Here is a 16,637-nt window from a genome sequence, read left to right on the forward strand (position 1 = left end):
CTCTCAAATGGTGGAGAAAAAAGAATATATATGTGTACCCATATATGTACATAATACATATATATTACCTCAAAGAGAGAGGGAGACGAATTGAGAGAACGATAAAGCAAATAGGACAAATTAACTATTGGTAAATCTGAGTAAATAGTATTCAGGAGCTCTCAGTGCCATTTTTGCAGTAGTTTCATAAATTTTAACATACATAAAAATGATATGTGCACAAAGTTTTTACCAATTAACATTTTATATTATTTTTATTGATGACAACAGTATCTATAGACATTTGACAAGTAATACATAGATCTGATAATTTCTTACCTAGATGATATGGTTTGGCTGTGTCCCCACCCATATATCATCTGGAATTGTAACTCCCACAATTCCCACATGCTGTGGGAGGAACCCAGTGGAAAGTGATTGAATTATGAGGGCAGGTCTTTCCTGCACTGCTCTCATGATGGTGAATGAGACTCACGAGATCTGATGGTTATAAAAAGGGAAGTTTTCCTGCCCAATCTCTCTCTTTGCCTGCTGCCATCCATGTAAGATATGATTTGCTTCTCCTTGTCTTCTCCCATGATTGTTAGGTTTCCCCAGCCACGTGGAACTGTAAGTCCAATTAAACTTCTTTCATTTGTAAATTGCCCAGTCTTGGGTATGTCTTTATCAGGAGCATGAAAATGGACTAATAAAATATTATTTTATATGTATATCTATTCTACTTTGTTTAATAAATTATAAATTCAACTAATTTAAATGCAAAACTGTTTATTGAAAACAATTCATGATGGATATTTGTGCTTAACTGGCATATGGACACTTGGAGGTCTTATAGATACATTTAACAGGAATTGTGGTCTCCCAAAAATCATTTGCAAAGTTTACTGTATATGTGCATTTGTCTGTGGAGATATTTTTTACATTTATATTACATTGTTAAAAAGTATATTACATTTTTCAAAAAGTATTGGAACAATTGTTAGCTCAACTTTCTTTAACCACTACTCCAAGTTACTTTTTTTTCCTGGTACAATGGAAAAAACCTTATTTTTGTCATTATACTTTGCACACTTTCTATGTGAATTTACTATGCATCACAACACACACATGTGTTTGTATGTCTATGTTGGTTTGGTTCTTTCATCCTTAAGATCATGTTTCTGGTGTTGTTATTTCTTTCTAACTCATTGTGTTAGGCTGTTCTTGCATTGCTGTAAAGAAATATCTGAGGCTGGGTAATTTATAAACAAAGAGTTTTACTGGCTCACAGGTCTGCATGTTGTACAGGAAGCATGACACTGACATCTGCTTGGGTTCTGGGGAGGGCTCAGGAAGGTTTTACTCATGGAGGAAAGCAGAATGGGAGCTTGCACATCACTTGGCAAAAGCAGGAGCAAGATGGAGCTGTGGGGAACACACTTTTAAACAACTGGATCTCAGGTGAACTCACTCATCACCAAGGGGGTGGAGGTTAGCCATTCATGAGGGATACACCTCCATAATCCAGACACCTCCCACCAGGCCCCACCTCCAACACTGCAGATTACATTTCAACATAAAATTCAATAAGGACATAGATCCAAACCACATCACTCACCGATACCTATTTTTTAACAATAAACTTGAATCATAAAAACTCACAAGTTTGTACCACTAGTTAATATTTCAGATATTAACTTTGAGAATTATGCATTGTAAGGAAGGAGAAATTGAGATGAATGCCCATGTAGTAGCACCTACAATATTGTATTTTGGATCAGCTGTGTGCTAGTGGAATATACAGATGCATTAAAAGAAGAGATGTGATAGCACTGCAAAAACATATTTTTTTTTACTTTAATATTCCTAATTTGCGCCAATTATTATACTATAAAACAAAAATCTATTTGCATTTTATCTTAACTGTTAATATGAAATATTCTCTTTTATGTCAATTTTTAAATTTAAAATAGTGCAAGGTATAGTGGCTCATGCCTCTAATTCCAGCATTTGGGAGGCCAAAGTGGGTAGATCATTTGATCTCAGGAGTTAGAGACCAGCCTGGGCAACATGGCGAAACCTTATCTCTACAAAAAAAAGCCAGGTGTGGTGGTGCACCCCTGTAGTCCCAGCTGCTCGGGAGGTTGAGGTGGGAGGATATTTGAGCCTGGGAAGTTGAGTCTGCAGTGAGCCATGATCTCACCATTGTGTTCTAGCCTGGATAACAGAGTGAGAACCTGTCTCAAAAAAATAAATGAATAAATAAAAATAAAGTAGTGCACATAGCAGCTGGTTCTCCACACAAACTCTGAAAAGTAGGTTTTGTGAAATATTCATGGAAAGATAAATCATCTACTAGATTAAAGTTACATTGCAAGCATTAAAACAAAATGTATATTCTGGGAAATTTAGAATGTTATTTTATGTAAAACTATTTTTTACATTTTAAAAAATGTAAAATGTAATTCTAAGCAATGGTAAAGATGCAGAAACATCTATTTGTTGACTGTTCATGTATGGTTTGGTGGAGTTCTATGTAAATATAGAATACATGCTTTTCAACTCATATTTTCAACTAATCTTTTAAAAGTATTTTCATTGCATATTAAGGATAGTATATCAATTCAGAAAATATCACTTCAATCCCATTAAATAATAATGGCATTAATGTATAAAATAAATGTCTTTTCAATCACTTTAAAATATTTCAAAATGCTAATCTATTATCTGAAAAGAGCAGTGAACAAACATTAGTTTCATATATTTATATTAATATAAGACGTCCAAAAATTTGGTTTGTTTTTAATTAAAGATATTGACTATCTCCATGTATATTTGTGTCTTTGTATGTGTGCAAGCTTTTCCTCTATGCTTATTTAGCTCTAAGGGCTCAACTTGCAAGTTAAAATGTTTAATATAATTAATGTCATATTAATTAATATTTGATAATGTTAATTAACTATCACTTTAATAAATAATTTTCCTTGTTTGTTGTTCCTCTAATTTTCCATTAAAATCTAAATTTTCATAAAGAAAATGATACATAGTTTCAGTCCTACTAACAAGTTGGGACACCTTATGTTAATGATAACCTGCCTTGTTATTTTCATTAAGTGAAGTTCTGTAAGAATGTGATCATCAACAATCTCTAGTAACGGGGCAATTAGCATAGCTTACTGGAAGAATGCATAAAATATGTTTGAATCATAGCCATTATTGTTTTGCCAAACAAAATATGAAGCAGCATTTATCTTACTACCTTGAAACAAGCAGATAAATAATTCTTTTATCTACTTTATCATCTTTCTTTTTTCCTCCATTCCTCCCTGTCCTCTACTTTTTATTATTTATGGAAACAAATTACTGGCATTTTCAAGATACACATGGTTCTGATTAATAATTTGATCAATATCAGATGGAATGATACATGGAAGAGAAATAAATTTTGATTTAATCTCTGCCTTTTTTTTTGGTACAGCAGCTTAGCCTTCCACCTAACATGTAAGTATCCTAATTTATAAGCTGGAAAATGATAGGCATGTAGAATAACTTTGCCAATATTTTCCAGCCACTAGTGGTAACCACCTACTAGTGGTGCTTGGAACACATCTGTCTGACTGAAAACCAATGTTGTGAGATACGCCTCTCATGTGATATCTATGAAAACAATTAAAAAGGTAAGTTCGCACCTCATCAAACTCTCAGGCTGACTGCTATCCTATTTTTGTGACATGGTAGTAACGTATGAAAACAAAAACTGAGACTCGTATGAGTAGTTCACTTATGCTATTGCAAGGTATCAAGTTGCAAAGAATTCTTATCTTTCACTCTTCTCTGCTTATTATTCAGAACTACAAATCTATTTCAAAAAGAAATGCTGAGTGACCACTCTTCTTTGGTAGTAGTTTATTCCTAGTATTCCATAGTAATATCTCAAACTCACAATGGCTTGCAAGAATTTCTGAGCACCAGGCAATGTTGAGATCCCTGTCTAACCCTGATGAGAAAATTCACATGTAAAAGCTTAAATGTCAGTTAGCTGATAGGCAAATTATATATTTTTATCCATTTTTATATTAACTACTTAACAACCAATTCATACTTAATTTTAGCTTAATAGAAATGTTTAATGTGAGCCAAATGTGAAAAAAGTTATATTTATTAAGGTATGATAATCTTTACCTCTCTCCAAATTAAAACAACTGAAAAACCAATTTCCTCAAAGAAGATGCTATAAATTATACATATTTAATTTCTCAATAAAAAAACATAATATATTTCAGAAAATATTATCTTCTCAAATTTGTCAACAAATTTACTTTACAGTTCCTGTATAAAAGAATTACGTGCTCAACTTCTTCTCTTTTATTTTACTATAAAAAATTACCTTCATAGTGTAATGAATAATGGATTACTTTTTAAGAAATCATTCGATTATTACTTATTTTCCTTCTATAGGCCATTATACATTGACTACTTTATTTTGACAATAATTTAAAATATTTCAAATATATTACAACTAATTATATATAATAAATATATAAAATGAATATATATATTTATATATATAATTACATATATATATATAATACACATTCTTCCTCCAAAATTCACATTAACAATTTTAATGTTTGAGAAAATTAAAGCTATCATTTGCTTTAGTTTAAAAATGATACTTTTGTTCTGTTGCCAGGCTGGAGTGCAGTCGTGCGATCTCTGCTCACTGCAACCTCCGCCTCCGGGGTTCAAGCCATTCTCCTGCCTCAGCCTCCGGAGTAGCTGGGATTACAGGCGCCCGCCACCACGCCCGGCTAACTTTTGTATTTTTAGTAGAGACGGGGTTTCACTGTGTTGGCCAGGATGGTCTCGAACTCTTGACCTCGTGATCCGCCCGCCTCTGCCTCCCAAAGTGCTGGGATTACAGGTGTGAGCCACTACGCCCGGTCGTTCAATTTTATCAATATTCCCAAATGTTTACTATTATTTCATGATTAATCATTTACATAATTTTTCTTTCTCTCTCCCATATTGCTTTGCTAAATTAACTGAAAACATAACAGAGGCGCCCTCCCGGGGGCATGGGTAGCCGGTGCCCACCTGCCCGCGGACAGGGGAGCCTGGGCGCCTGCGAGCAGGGGACGCCAGGCGGTGGGACCAGGCTGAGGAAGCGCGGGCTGGTGTTCACGAGGTGCAACCCGCGGGGACCCAGTCGCACTTCCGGTGTGAGCAGCGGCCCAGCCCTGTCACCCCTCCCCTTCCCTCCTTCTCTGAACCCGCCCATTGTGGGTAGGACACTCAGCCGTCACTGCCTGCTCTGTTGGCCGCTACCTGCAGCAAGATAGGGCAGCCATCGCCTGGCGAAGACAAGGAGAAGGTGGCCGCGGGAGCTGAGGCCCCCGCCGCTGCTGGAGCAACAGGTGATTGGGCTTCTACATAGTTAGGAGGAGCACCAAAGCGATGGGAGGTTTTGTCAGCCACACCTACAACTATAAAAGATGAAGCTGGTAATCTGGTACAGATTCCAAATGCTGCCACTTCAAATCCCCTTCAGAATTTGCAGAATCAACAAACGTTTTCAGATGCACCATGATCAGGTTCGTCAAATGGTACAGTGTCCAATGTTCAATATTAAGTAATACCACAGATTCAGTCAATAGATGATCAGCAGGTTCAAACTGGGTTCACAGGCTCTTCAGATAATGGGGGTATAAATCAATAAGGCAGTCAAATTCAGATCATTCCTGCCTCTAATCAAACCTTACTTGCCTCTGGAACACCTGCTAACATCCAGAATCTCCTACCACGGACTGGTCAAGTCCAGGTTCAGGGAGTTGCAATTGGTGGTTCATCTTTTGCTGGTCCAACCCAAGTGGTTGCTAATGTGCCCTTTGGTCTGCCTGGAAATACTACATTTGTACCAATCAATAGTGCCGATCTAGATTTTTTGGGACTCTCGGGCAGTTCTCACACAATGACTACAGGCATTAATGCCTATGGACATTTGATAAACACAGGACAAGGTACAGATAGTTCAGACAAATCAGAAAAGACTGGTGAGAGAGTTTCCCCTGATATTAAGCTAATACTGATACAGATTTATTTGTGCCAACATCTTCATCACAGTTGGCTGTTAAGATAAATAGTACAGGTATATTACAACAAAACACAAATAGCTTGACTACTTCTGTGGGCAAGTCCATTTTCTTCAGATCTTCAGGGAAATTATATCCAGTCATCTGTTTCTGAAGAGACACGGACACAGAATATTCAGGTTTCTCCAGCACAGCCTGTTGTACAACATCTACAACTTCAGAAGTCTTGGCCGCCAACCAGTGAAGCCCAAATTGTGCAAGGTATTACACCACAGACAATCCATAGTGTGCAAGCCAGTGGTCAAAATATATCACAACACGCTTCGCAAAATCTTCAGCTGCAGCTGAATCTTGGAAACATTTTAATTTGGTCACAGACAGTGACCCCTTCTGGATAAACAACTTGGCGAACATTTCAAGTACAAGGGGTCCAGAACTTGCAGAATTTGCAAATACAGAAAATTGTTGCCCAACAACTTTGACGCCTGTTCAAACACTCACACTTGGTCAATTTGAGGTAGGTGGAGCCTTCACTTCAACTCCAGTTAGTCTAAACACTGGTCAGTTGTCAAATCTACAGACAGTTATGGTAAACTCTAGAGATTCTACTGGTATACAGCTACATCCAGGAGAGAATGCTGACAGTCCTGTAGATACTAGGATGATGGAAGAAGAACCTGATCCTGAAGAGTGGCACAACTGTGTTGTGACCAAACACAGTTAAGAGTACACGTGGTAGATGAGGAAGGGAACCAACAACATCAAGAAGGAAAAGGACTTCGGAGGATAGCTTGCACCTGTCCCAATTGTAAAGAAGGTGGTGGGAGAGGTACCAATCTTGGGAAAACAGAAGCAACACATTTGTTGTATACCGGGGTGTGGTAAAGTCTATGGGAAGACCTCACTTCTGAGAGCTCATTTGCATTGGCATTCTGGAGAACATCCTTTTGTTTGTAACTGGATGTACTGTGGTAAAAAATTTACTCGAAATGAATTACAGAGGCTCAGAAGAACACACACAGGTGAGAAGAAGTTTGTTTGTTCAGAATGTTCAAAATGCTTTGTGAGAAGTGACTATCTTGCCAAACATACTAAAACACAGCAGAATATAAAAGGTATTCACTCTAGCACTACAGTGCCGGCATCTGTGGAAGCTGTGCGAAATGATACTTTGATTACTGCAGGAGGAACAACACTTACCCTTGCAAATATTCAACAAGGTTCTGTTTCAGGTTCTGTTAATACCTCCACCACCAGCAATCAAGATATCCTTACCAACATTGAAATACCTTTACGACTTGTCACAGTTTCTGGAAATGAGACAATGGAGTAAATATTACACAAATACCTATTTGTTGTGGTTATATTTATACAGTACTGAGAAGAATATTGTTCCTAAGTTCTTAGATATCTTTGTATTGATATGCAGAAATTTTTGAATTGACAGTAACTTGGTTATATATAAAGAGAAAATTGAATTTAACAATGTGAATGGTAGTCTAACCAAATGCATCAATCCTGTGTGGTTTAGTGTAAAAATGAGAACATGTTAGTATTTATCTATTGTAAGATAAAGCTGGGTGAAAGAAATCATGGTACGACAAAAATTTTGTAATTTTCTTGATGACTGGAATTTTTATTATGCATAACTGACAAATCAAGTGTCCAGGCAAATATTACGTACTGTAAGTTTTACTTAGCTTATGGTTTGTCATTTTGAAGCTAATTATTTTAATTAAGTTAACTACGTACAAATTTTAAGAATTACTCTTGTAAGATTTTGAAAACTGCATTTGAATATGGAACTCTAGAGATAGTCACCTTTTAAATCCTACATAAGATTTTGTTGAAAAGTCATGTTTAAGATTTAATTTGCCAAAACAATGTCTTGTTAATATTCTTTCAATAACAAAGTTGAGCAATATAACCAATGTTTAAGAAACTTTAAAATGTATAGCTTGAGGCATTTGGATGGTAAGAAAATGTTATCGTGAATTATCCCTTTTCTTGAATATTGGAGAACCAAAACAATAAGTTGTATTGCATCTTAGCAGTGATTTTTATCCATTCTTGTTTCCAAAAACGGTATGTCTGCCAGCGCCTTAAAAGTCTTCATGTAAATTACCAGTAAAGTATAACATATGCAAACATAACAAAATCATTTCCATAGTGACGATACTCCAACCACATGGATATTAGTCATAGCAAAACTAGAGGCTTTATCATTTTTTTAAGGCTTCTTTTTTTTTTTCAGTCAGTTTGACCTTAAATATCAATCATTTTTCTTTTTTGCTTCTTCTCTTAAAATTTATATGTATCCAGTACATTTAATTGAGAAACGTATGTTTTTTTATTGTGCTGTATTTTCTTTTTATTTTTGTATTATTGTTTATATTTTCAATTTTAAAAATGTACAAAATAAAGTTACATTGCTGGTCTTGGAAGAGCTATACAATTTTCCCAAATGTATACCTGTAACTGTAGCAGTTCAACTATCGCAAAAATTTGGAATTCTGTTCATTTGTTATTCTTAAAACCATCTTAAATTTGAAGACTACTTTAATTTATGTTTAAAGTGTATTATAACAGTGTGGTAGTTAATAAAACACTATTCTTTTTCTTTTGAAAAAAATAACAGAGGGATATGGAATCCAATATTTATTTTAATTGTGTACTTTTCTGGTATTCAGCAATACATATGCTTTATATAGGTCAAGGCAGTTTGCAAAAACTAGACCAGACGTTCACCACATGAGAAAAAGGCAGGATAATTTTATATTGTTTTAGAAATATACTTTATGGAATACCCTATTGAATCTAAGCATCAGTGGCTACTGCTGCTTCTTAAATTTTCATGCCATGCATTTAAAATATATTTCCTTTTTTAGTGTTCCAGTAGTTGATAAAAGATCCAATGAAATGAAACTAGGTTGGGTATCAAAAATTTAAAAGTTTTATTGACAGAATGGTATCATTCTACAATATATAATTTCCCCATTGAATCTGATAGTGATTTTTAAAATCTTATTTGAAGTACTACAGTGTACAAATAAATTCTAGTGACTTTTTTCATTGAGAGTAAAATCACGCTATTGGATAGATTATTATTATTATTTTTTTTGAAGTGGAGTCTTGCTCTGTCACTAGGCTAGAGTGCAGTGTTGTGATCTTGGCCCACTATAATCTCCACCTCCCGGGTTCAAGCAATTCCCCTGCCTCAGCCTCCTGAGTAGCTAGGACTACAGGTGCACACCACCACACCCAGCTAATTTTTGTATTTTAGTAGAGACGGGATTTAACCTTGTTGGCCAGGATGGTCTCGATCTCCTGACCTTGTGATCTGCCTACCAGCTTTTATTATTATATAAGTGAATAAATTAAATCCAAGGATTTTAAAAAATTTGTAGATGCCAGTATACACTAGGTTACATGTACATTTCTATACATCAGTTATATATGTTACACCCATCATTTGAGTCTCATATTTAATCTTTAGATGCTTCATTCTTTGAGATGTTTGAAATATGAAGGAGAATAGATAATGCCGTTAAATGATTAAATTAGTCATAACTACTGAAATATTTGTGTATAACTTGAGCGTAATTTGCAACTCACATATGTGTTTTGCCAAAATCCCTTGGTAAAATATATTTTAACTAGGATCAGAATAGAGGAATCAGGGCTTGGATAAGATGAGACCATTAAGGTGCAAAGTTTAAGGCACAAGATTCAACAGAATGCAAAAACATCTGTCATCAAAATAATGACTTTTCAGAGGAGGAGTTGACCAGATGTCTCCAATCTGGACTTGGCCTCTCAGTCTGTTGTGTAGATGTGTGTTGATTACATGGGATTGGGCAATACAGACAGGGCTTAATATTCAGTAAAGAGACTGAACATTAGAATGAATCTAGATATAGGCTTTTGAGGTGGTGCATCTGTGCAAGGTGGGAGAGTTGGTCAGGACCTTGAGGGGAGGCAGAAACAGAATGCCTGTACAATGTATCTTACTGATACTGTTCTAAATAAAGAAAAAGACGATAACCTTACTCGATAAGATGATAACCACATCCTTGAGAAAGAAGTGCACTCTTTAGGTGAGTACTTCTCTGATAACAGAGAGTGTAAACCTAAGTTAATTGTCAGCCTGTATGAAGTTGCTCTTGTCAAATTTTATGATTCATTAGACCTGAAAAGACAGCCTTTAGACAGCAAAGAGAAAATGAAACTAGTGTTGAATTATTGAACATACCTAATTAAGCAGTCTACCAGTTGTTGGACATTTAGGTCATTCCAGGTTTTCCTTGCTATAAACAGCCTAAGGATGAGAGAACCAAAAGCTTAACTCAAATACAATCAGAAGGAAAATTCTTTCCGTTGAAGGAATTAACATTTTTATCTCCATCATTATATGTAACAAATTTTAATTCTATATCAAAAATGGAAAATTGGAGTTCTTTACTGATGATGGCAAAGAACAAAAGACAACATTCCCTTATGATTCAGAGTGATACTCTAATCTGAAAAGGGAAGGAGAATCCCCTAAAAATGGGTGCAGGGATCCATACTCTCCCTTTCTCTCCTCTTGTTCATTTTCCTTCTTGCCCTGCTCTGCCTAAGGCAGAGTCAGGGGACGTGTGTGTTCCCCACAGAGACTTGCACCAGGCTGCCATCTGGCCCTGGCCCTGACCCTGGCACAGTGGGCACTAACTATCCTCAGTCAGCAGATCTGGCATCTCCTTGGCAGATGTCCCCTCAGTTCATGTGCGATATTTAATGATGTGAACCTCACTTTTCTTCTGAAATTGCACCCATCTCTTCTGGCTTCTAGGATAACTCTTTCTAAGACCATTCTCTGTTCTTCCCATCATCAAATGCTGCTGTTCACCACGGTGCTTTCCCTCACTTTCTTGACAGCTTTTCCAGGGGAAATTCCACCATTCATAGGGCCAAACCTTAGCCACGTGATGATGACTCCCACTGAATTCTCTATAGAGTTCCAGGACACAAATTTCAGTTTCTAATTGTGTGTTCTCCATCTTGCATTTACAAAATTTAAATACATTCCCTTCTCTCCTGATTCCACTGAAAAGAAAAAAAAATTGATCCCTTTGCCAAGTTCTTTCAATTAATGTTCTATTATCCCATTCATTCAGGTTTGAACTCTCATAGCCATCTTTAACTCTTCTTTATTCCTATATCTAATCAGCCACCATCTCCTGTCAGTTCTGTTTCCAAAAAAGGGTTACATTTTGATTATTTGAGGCTGAATTATACACGGTTGAGGCTGAGCAGTGAGCTCTCCAGCTGAGAGCATTTGTTGGGCAACCGACAAGTGGAGAAGCAAGAAGCCTGAAAGCAGAAGAGCTGCCTTTGATATAAGCAGGGAAGAGAGATCAGAACTCTGCTTGGCCTCCTTTTCTCAGCCTCCTGCCTCCACCCCAAGTTACATATATCCCCAAAGCTCAACCCATTCCCAGAGTGAATGATCAGCATTCATCCACTAACCGGAAGCACGTCCCAGCTCTCTTCTGTGCCCCCCCATTAGAAAATCAAAAGCTGACTGTGGCTTTGATTTAGTTGGAATTAGGAATTAATATCTTCTTCGTCACTACCAACTTCTCCCAGTTAATGGAATAGGAATGGTAATTCTAGAATCTTTTATCTCCTTTCTCACTACTATAGCTCCTATTCAAATTTTCAGTATCTCACGTCTAGATGATTGTAGAAATAGCCTACTGGTCTTCTCTGCTTGGAGTCACATTCCAATTCAGCTCTCACTTTGCATTATTCTAACATACATCCTTGGTCATATTGTTTCTCCATCAACAGCTTCAGTGGTCAAGTACTGAACATTGCTTATATATCATTTACATTGCTAGTATTCCTGCTATAACAAGTTCTTACTTATTCAGAATTGGTTTAAAATGTAGTACAAAACACACACAAACTGACAGTAACCTAAGTGCCACCAATAAGGAATTGCTGAATAAATTCTAGTACATCCGTGACATAGGATAATAGGAAGTCATCCATGATATGGAATAATAAGAAGTCATTTGAAAGAACGAGATGATAGCATAAAAATATATCTACCATATATCTCCTTGTTTTTATGTTTTGTAGGCAAACAAAAATTTAGGAAGAACACACACCAAAGAGTTATACCTGTAGCTGCCTGAGGATTGAGATTAAGAGGAAAAGAAGGCTTCTATGTTTATTTTGCAATTGTTTTATAAGCATCTGTGTTCTTAAAATGTGTTACAGCATGCAGGTATTATTGTTAAATACCTAAAGCCAATAAAGGTTTATAAATGCATTTGTTATCTGAGAGCTTCATTTAGAAATTGTTATCATTATATTTTTATTTGGGGTACATTAACACGTGTATGTATAAACCTAAAATGTAATAATATAATGTACTCACTAGACTATGCTCATTAAAGGCAGGGTTTATATAGTCAAAAATAAATAAATAAAAGGCGACAATAATATTGCAAGAGTTTGGCATGTCTAAAGGGGCCTGCAGAAATACTTAGATTTGAATCTCAAGTTTAGAAAGCCCTGAACCCCATATTGAGACCATGTGGGGACTTGCTCAATTAGGAGAGGCCATCTCACTTGTGTGTCATTGAGGCAAAGATGGCCTCAAAAGCGTCCAGACTGTGCAGTTACACTGTGCTGCATGCCCAGCAGTGCCACATGCTTGATTTAAAGCTCTGCTGTCACTGTCTTGACATTCTTATTGGATCTGAACAAGGAGCCCCACGTTTTTCTTTTGCATTGTGCACTACACATTACATAAGTGGTCCTGCTTAGAGATGGGATGTGGTACCTGTGCAGGAAGGTGAAATAGGAAGGATGATTTTCTAAACATGCAGCAAAAATGGAATAATACTAAGTGATACCTCATGCTATTGAAATTAATAGTGTGAGAAAATACATTTAAAGTTTTGAAGGTAATTTTTATTGTTTGAGAGCAACATCCTTTGAGATGTGGTGAAGGTGATAATGTAGTCAAGTGTATATTCACCTGCAGATCATACATTAAGATATGAGGCCATGCAACATAGTTAAAACGGAATATGGAATTAGATGATATTTCTCTAAAATATTAGCTCAAACACTTACATGCTTCACGACCTTAGGCAAGTTCTATGTTTCCTCTTGCTCCATTGAAAAATTGGGTACTAATGCCCATTTATAAGGCAGCAAACAGGTAGTCATCAAAAATGTGTCCTATGATGTTGGACTCATTAAGTGTCTTAAATTATTTATTTTTTTCTAACATTAAGCAGAAGTAGATTTTAAGCCCAAATACAGATTACTGGCTTCATTGAAAAGAGAGAAATTTTGGCAAAATTGCGCCAGCAGGACAGGAATCCCCTGAAGCTAATGCTTGCTTGCTTTACAGAAGATTGTCTCCTCCACTTTGAAACTTCTCCAACATTCCATATTACTTCCCCTGCCCTCTTCATCCAGGTGCCGGGTTATTGTAGACATCTATGTTTTATTCCTGACCCACTTTAGAGGGTTTGGGAGAGAATTAACTAGATAGCAAAAGGGACACGCTCGGCACATATTTAATGCTAAACAAAGGAAAACAGAGAAAACTGTGAAGGTAATGCTGCTGCTGCTGCAGCTATTTGATAATGATATCCTGCTTGGCTAATATTACATAATCTTCATAACAACTCTAAGAATTAGACACTAATAGTATCTCCTTTGTAACAATATGTAAAACAATTTTTAAAAGAGGTGATAACGAGTTTTTAAAAAGATCATATATAACTTTCCCAAACCCACAGAGTTAGTAAGTGCCAGAGTTAAGATGAAAACTGAGGAAGTCTGATTTGAGAGTTTTTCATGCAAGTTCTGCTGTTATTACCTCTACTCTAATTTAGTAGTTATGGATGTATAATTTCAAATTCTGCACAATGGTAAAATATTCTAATTTTAAATGAGTATGAAGCTGAGTCTTATTAATTTAAGGCAAACAAATAAGTTCAAATGCAAGGTTATTCATTATTGAATACTTAATTTTTATTCCACATAATTTATATGCAAATTATAGGCAAAAATGTATGTTATTGAAGAGAGGTGAGAGAATATCCAGTTTAAACCCCAGAATTCTTAATATGCATATATCTCAGATGATCATAATAGTTTCATAGAGCTTTTGCATATAATTGTGCATAAAAATGCCACAAGTAGTTTATTGCAGGTTCTGTTAAACTAATTTTCAATAATTGTTCTGTTCCTACTTCTAATATTTCTCTTGATGGCACACCTTCCGCTGCTGTCTTTCATTATGATTAAAGAAATAGTTTTAATTATAATTTTAATCTGCTTTAATATAAGACTCCATGCCAACCTATTAAAAACTTGTTAACAAATACAGATAATAATGGAGGAAATATTTGCCAAATTTAATGTAAAAAGTTTAAGCAGTGAAAGCTTAATAGCCTGATACAGAATGGAAACCATAGTATTTTTGTATGCAGCAATATTAAAGTAATCCTCAAAATCATAACAAGCTGGTCTCTATGATTTGCTTACTTCCTGCATGAGCTGATTGTTTTCATCAATGTCAATAGTGCTATGGCCAAAATACTGTAGCAATGCAAGTGTCTCAGTTTTCTCTGCATTGTCTTGATGTTTCTATTTGTTCTTTTCCCTTTGGTATCCGATTGTCAGATAGCAGGAATGATACTCATTGTTGGATTCTTATCGTATCATGTGGTGAGGTCAAAGTCAATCAATACATTGTATCTTGACTACCTCAAAGGATTTCAGCTTTAATTAGCACATTCATAATTTTAAAGAATTGAAGCATTAGCAAGTTCATAGTAGTGATCAAGAAATATAGGCAAACAATTTGACCTTGATGATACCACAGAAAATTAAAATAATAACAAAGTTTAATCAAGGCCAAAGGAGAATATTGGGACTTCAGAGTTCAGTATAGTCTTATTTACAACATATCGCAGTAGTGATTGCACATGCAGTAAAAGCGTTTGGTTTTTTTTCCCCTTGCATAAGGAAAGGAAGATATATTTTTTTCATGAATACATTTTAATGCAAAAATCCTGTTGGACATAGTCTTGTAATTGATTACTTTACTTACTGAAGTATTAGCACATAATTCTGGATTAACAGTGAAACTCCAAACTAGTTTTATATGTATTGACACATTAATGTAGTGTTTCTCTTGTCTCTTTTTAACAACTAATGCCTTAATCAACCCAAGCTATGGAAAACAAAAGACACTATATTCAAATATAAGGGGTGTTGCCAACGTGTGAAAACAATAATTGGCTAATTCTTCAATGGGAAAACTTTTGATAGAGAAGAAGTATCAGAACCAACCAAATAATAAACATGAAAACAACTGTGCGGTTTATTTTTCTGCTTAAAATTTTTGTTATAGAAAGGTTTAAATCAGAGTTTTCAGCCAGAATAAACTTGAATCATCTCCCTATCCTTTGTTTTCTTCATTTTGTACCATTAAATGCAATGGGGCCCACTACCCTTACTGTAGCTACTATTCTAGAATAAGAACACAAGAAACAAGAAGCAACCTTTAATGGGTTCTTGTGTCCTAGGAATTGATAAAAATAATCAGTCAGCTGCTGATTGTCTTGACTTTTTTCCTTCTGATATTGGCAAGTTTGCTTTGATTTGGCCTTTTCTCGCATCAGAGACTCACATTTGAGCACTGGCAATGGAGAGCGGGAGGGCAAATGTTGGCAAAGAAGACCCCCAGTGTCTGCTGTGGTTTTAGGCCTGCCAAGCCCATTGGGATTAGAGAGCCTTTCTCATGGTACTGCCTGAGTTACTACAGTTCTGGGTTAGACTGAGAAACAACTCCATGTTAAATAGAAAAGTAATGTCATTTATTTTAGCATCTCTGGTGTCTGTTTTTTCCTTAGTTTTACTCCTGTTGAAATGGTAATCATGCTTCTGAATTCCATGGCTAAATATCACATCAATATTTACTCTTCTTTCATTACTACTTTGTAATGGGTTAAATAAATTATGATATCTTGAAATTAACCAATTAAATGAGTAGTTTTTGCATGCAATGGTCAAAATAAGATCCTCTGTTTTAGTACTAGAGTGATACTATATTACTCATCAGAATCACACAAAATAATAAGATCAAGTATTTTCCCTTACACACAGGCAAAAAATTTGGAAAACTGTTACAATTTAAATGCACTCTAATATATTCTAGTGTTGAGGGATATCGGAGTGATAGAAATATTACTTTATGCACAATACACAGAAACAAAAAACAGATACATTTTGTAGTAGTTAAAATTTACCTGTCATTCTGCAAGTAATTAAATCAACAAAGAAGAACTATTTTTATTTGTTTCAGGGTCACAATTTTGATTTTGTCAATGAAGAGACAAACTCTGTAAAATATTTAAAAAGACTTACTCTGAGTGAAATGTGAGCAATCATGGCCTGTGCACAGCCCTCAGGAGACGCTGAGAACATGTGCCCAAGCTGGTCTGGGTGCAGCTTGGTTTTATGCATTTTAGGGACACATGAGACTTC

The 16,637-nt window shown here is 35.7% G+C and overlaps 1 pseudogene; it reads left to right on the forward strand.

The window, feature by feature from the left end:
* The first annotated feature begins 5,057 nt into the window (after positions 1 to 5,057).
* LOC111551790 lies at positions 5,058 to 7,404 on the forward strand (annotated as a pseudogene).
* Positions 7,405 to 16,637: the final 9,233 nt, after the last annotated feature.

This window comes from Piliocolobus tephrosceles, chromosome X, assembly GCF_002776525.5.
Source record: "Piliocolobus tephrosceles isolate RC106 chromosome X, ASM277652v3, whole genome shotgun sequence".
Taxonomy (NCBI): domain Eukaryota; kingdom Metazoa; phylum Chordata; class Mammalia; order Primates; family Cercopithecidae; genus Piliocolobus; species Piliocolobus tephrosceles.